We start from the raw sequence: 5,204 nt of genomic DNA on the forward strand, positions 1-5,204 counted from the left end.
AGCCTTATATGACTAAATTAAGTCTATTTTAGGTCCTTAATATTTTTTCATCACTACCAATTGAACCGGGCCATGTTAGGCCGTCCCATCATGCCAAGGCATCGGCCCAATTGTTGGACTAGGCCGGCATAGGCCCGACACCAGTCGTGTTGTGCTTGGGCTGGGCCAAATGGTCGTGATGTGGGCCGGGCCGTCAGGCCTTATGGCCATCTATAAGTAGACGCGATCCACAACATCGACCCGGTTGAAGGCGCTATCAACTAGTCCTTGGCAACATTTATGTCGCCGATGTCAACTCTCGTTCTGCTATAAGATCTCGAGCAGGATTTGAGGCTTTCTGTGCTTGTCACTGTGGACGAGGCAAGAGGTTCATTTTTGATGCCTGAAGACGAAGCCATCTGCGCCATCGATGGGTTCAAATCTCCTGCGCTTGATGGCCCGGTCATGTCAGCTGGGCCAGATGGGCTGGAAGGACCGATAGTCTACTCCAGGAGAAAGGGGCACAGGTCAACCAGGAGACAGCCGTGGAGCCACCCAAAGTACCAAGGCCCATTGCCACATTAGGCTTGGTGGCGGCCCCTTTGCAATCAAGGGTGGATCGGGCCTCATAGAAAATTGTCTCGGGTCATAGGTGTGAATAAATCAGAGGGGCAGAAGCGTTAAACCTCATTAGAGGCCGTACCTTTGTTTATATATGGTGATAATAACCATCACTGTGGGCTTACAGATTGTTGGCGCATAGACTGGATGGATTAACCGTAGATGAAGCAAGCTAACTAACTTAATCATATCTTAACTATCCTGAGTATATCTCTACAACCTATCCATCCAAATATACGCGCATACATGCATATACAAGATATATTTCACAGCCCCCCTCAATCACAACTTTCCTAAGTTGAGATTGTGTTTGAAATTCACTAATTGTCGCACAGCTAGTGCCTTGGTGAAACCATCTGCAACTTGATCTCCTGTAGGAACAAATTCAATTTCTAGAAGTTTTCTAGACACTCGTTCTCGAACAAAATGATAGTCCACTTCAATATGTTTTGTTCTGGCATGGCACACATGATTAGAAGACAAGTATTTTGCACCTAAATTATCACACCATAGCTTAGCCATTGGGGGACTTGGTACTTGTAATTTTGTTAGCAAAGTTTGTACCCACATAATTTCTGTCGTAGCATTTGCGAAAGATTTATATTCTGACTCAATGCTAGATCTTGAGGCCGTTGCTTGTTTACGTGCACTCCATGATACAAGGTTTTCTCCTAGAAATATTGCAAATCCACCTGTTGATTTTCTGCCATCTAGTGAACCAACCCAGTCTGCATCAGAGTAACCACCGACTACCAAAGACTTGGATTTAGATATTCTAAGTCTAAGATCAGTGCATTGCTTCAGATATCTTGAAATTCGCTTAACTGCTGCCTAGTGAAGTGTAGTTGGTGCATGTAAAAACCGACAGACTTTATTCACAAGGAAAGCTATGTCAGGTCTAGTCAAGGTAAGATATTGCAGAGCTCCAACTACACTTCTATAGTGTTATGCATCATTCTGTCCTAGCAGATCTCCTTCATTTATAGACAGTTTCTCACTAGTAGACAATGGTGTACTAACTGGTTTGCAATCAAAAATATTTACTCTCTTTAGCAAGTCACATGCATATTTACCTTGTGACAGGAGTATGCCATCATCGGTCTTGTTCACCTCAATGCCAAGGAAGTAGTGTAGGTCTTCTAAATCTTTCAACACAAAGTCTTTTTGAAGATCCTGCAATAGAGCATGCACTGCTTCCTGTCTGGAGCTTGTGACTATTATGTTATCCACATAGATCAAGACAAACATGATTAAACCTTTTTTATTATAGAAAAATAAAGAGGTATCTACCTTGGACCCTTGAAAACCCAGATCAAGCAACTTTTTGCTGAGTCTAGAAAACCAGGCTCTTGGAGCTTGTTTGAGACCATATAAAGCTTTATCAAGCTTACAGACATGATTTGGATACAAAGCATCTTCGTACCCTGGAGGTTGCCTCATGTATACTTCTTCTTCAAGGATTCCATGAAGAAAGGCATTTTGTACATCTAGTTGTCTCATGCACCAGCCTATGGAGACAACAATAGATAGAACTATTCTAATAGTAGCTGCCTTAACCACATGCCTTAATGTATCCTCATAATCAATACCATACCACTGTTTAAAACCTTTTGCAACCAACCTGGCCTTTTATTTGTCTAGATTCCCATCCTGTTTTCTTTTAATCTTATATACCCACTTGCAATCTATATTATTGCTACCCTTTTTTGGTGGGACTAGGTGCCATGTCTTATTATTTAACAATGCCATGTATTCTAGATCCATAGCCTATTTCCAATTTTTATCCCGCAAAGCATCAACTAAATTTTTAGGTTCCCCAGTAGCAGTAAGAAAAGCAATCTTATATTTAACTGTACCATCAATGTAGACTTTTTCTTTGCGAATGCCATGTTGAGAGCGAGTAACTCGTCTAGGTATTACCCGTTGTTCCTATTCAGTCTCCCCCTGGTCATCAGCATCAGTTGTCGCAGATGTGTCAGGGTCACTGCTGCCCATGCAAAGTGGCGATGCGACAGACGAGATGATGGGCGTGACTGCATCAGTGTTGTCGACGGCTTGATGAAGCGGGGATTCCATCCGAGGCGACGACGTGCCTTGCATGTTGTGGCTAGCACCTGCGCCCGAGGGTGGTGGCGATCCCGAGTCCTGGCTGATGTCGTCAAAGGCGTCCGATGCAGTGTCGAAGGCCCGGGGATCTTTTGCGGTTGAGCCTGCTTCATGCAATAATGACTCCTAGGCGGAAACAGTAGCTCCGACAGATTGATTAGTAGGGTTAGCAGGAAAATTAACCACATGATCACTAAATTGTTTCATCCCGGGATTAAGAAGATGTGTGAGTAGAAGAACTTCAGAACGAAGTCGTGCACCAGCATTGGGATGAAGCTTTAAAAAGGGAAAAACTGTTTAATCAAAGATGACATCACGAGAAATATAAATTCGACCAATGCTAGGGTCAAGACACTTAAATCCTTTATGGAGAGTGCTATACCGTAGGAAGGTGCATTGCTTAGAGTGAAATTGGAGTTTGTGGGTGTTGTACGGTCGCAAATGCGGCCAGCATGCGCATCCAAAAACTCTAAGAGAATTATAATCAGGAGTTTGATGAAACAATTTTTCAAGAGGAGTGGCAAATTGAAGTAGCTTGCTAGGGGTACGGTTTATGAGATAAACAGCCGAGTAGAATGCTTCATCCCAAAATTTGAGAGGCATTGAAGCATGTGCGAGGAGAGCAAGGCCAACCTCGACAATGTGCCGATGCTTTCTTTCGGCAGATCCGTTTTGCTGGTGTGTATGAGGGCAAGATACATGATGTATAATGCCAAGTTTGCGAAAGAACGAGTTGAGCTTCTCATACTCGCCTCCCAGTCGGTTTGCACGGTTAGAATTTTTCTGTCGAACTGACGTTCAGCGAGAGCACGAAATTCATGAAATTTTTTGAAGACTTTTGCCTTATTTTTAAGCAAATAAAACCATGTGAATGTGCTATAATCATCAATAAACTGACGTAATAGTGTTTGCCACCAATAGAAGGGGATGCAGGACCCCAAACATCAGAATAAATAAGTTCCAAAGGATAGCTAGACTTGCCAATAGATCTAGAATAAGGCAGTTGATGATTCTTGGCCTGTTGACAGGCATCAGTGACTGACTGTTTATTAGACTCATATAAACATGAAAATTTATTTTTACTAATGACTCTCTCAACAATAGGAGAGGCAGGATGACCAAGGCGACTTTGCCATCTCTCAAAAGACGGCTTATTGACTCCATAGACTTCTTTGCGACGACGTGGATGCGATGGTGCAGGAGGAAGAACATAGAGGCGTCCACGGCTGGGACCCCTAAGCAGAGTTTTCATCGTGGCCAGATCCTTAAGATTAAAGTATTCTTTGTAAAGTTCCATGTAAGCAGAATTATCAGAAACAAGACGATGAGTGGAAACAAGATTTTTGCGAGCTTTAGGAACATAAAGAATATTTTGTAAATGAATATTACGAATTGGGGTTTTAACAATAGAGTGGCCAACATGGCTAATTTCCATACCTGCACCACTAGCAGTGTGGATTTGATCTTGTCCCTTGTAGCGATCACGAACAGTGAGTTTCTCCAACAAACCCGTCACATGATCGGTCGCACCAGTATCAACATACCAGTTGGAGTCAGTGCCATCATACATTGCTGATCCTGCATATTTCTCATCTGTAACAAAGTCCTCATCATAACAGTTAACAGTACCAACAATTAATTACCGTGTGTCCTCTCTTGTAGCAAAGCTGGCATTTTGGTCTGTTGTCAGTACCACCTTGCCGATTGGTGAAGTTATTCCCTCGCCCCTTGCCGCGAGTAGAATTGTTGCCACCAGTGTTGCCGCGGTCGTGATTTTCAAAGGTGGTGCCACCGCCACGTCCGCGCTGTTGTCTGCCAGATCCACGCCCTTTGTTTTCCATATTGACTGATTGATCTTCAACTTGACGCAGGTTTTGGCGCTGCTCAAAGCTGAGCAACTGAGAGTACGCCTCTCCCATAGTCATCGGCTTCGTCTTGCCAACAAGAGAAGACACCACCGGCTCGAATGTTTCATCGAGATCAGCAATTATATATGAAATTAGATCATCATCATCAACTTTCTTACCAAATGCACTTATCTCATCAGCTAATGATCTCATCTCGGCAACATATTCAGTGACAGAGAGATCTTTCTTCGTGCTGGAAAGAGCAATCCTGGTGTTGATGAAGCTCTCACGTGTCATTGAGGAATACATCTCCTCGATCATCTTCCATGTTGCGGCTGAGGTTTTCGCAGGCTGCAACTTGTGTCAGGACATCCCTAGATAGTGTTGACAACACAAAACCCAGCACTTGTTGATCGGTTGCCATCCAATCTTCATAGCTTAGATTCGGCACCGAAACCTCCTTGTCGCCATCCTTTGATGTCTTCATGACCAGAGGAATTGGTGTTGCACCGGTGAGATGGCCCTCAAGACGGGCTCCTCGAACCGACGCCAAAACCTGCACTCGCCATAGTGCTTGGTTCTTGGAGAGTTTCTCCAAGATCGCGCTACCGCCGAGCACGTTGTCGGCCGTCGTCTTCGACGAACTCGCCA

At 43.9% G+C, this 5,204-nt stretch overlaps 1 non-coding gene across 1 annotated transcript; it reads right to left on the reverse strand.

The window, feature by feature from the left end:
* Window positions 1–4,588: 4,588 nt before the first annotated feature.
* Window positions 4,589–4,727, reverse strand: LOC121053336. Its single transcript, XR_005811019.1, has one exon. It is a non-coding gene; the product is annotated as a small nucleolar RNA Z247 (small nucleolar RNA).
* Between the last annotated feature and the right edge of the window lie 477 nt (window positions 4,728–5,204).

The sequence above is a fragment of the Oryza brachyantha genome, chromosome 1 (genome assembly GCF_000231095.2).
Source record: "Oryza brachyantha chromosome 1, ObraRS2, whole genome shotgun sequence".
NCBI classification, from domain to species: domain Eukaryota; kingdom Viridiplantae; phylum Streptophyta; class Magnoliopsida; order Poales; family Poaceae; genus Oryza; species Oryza brachyantha.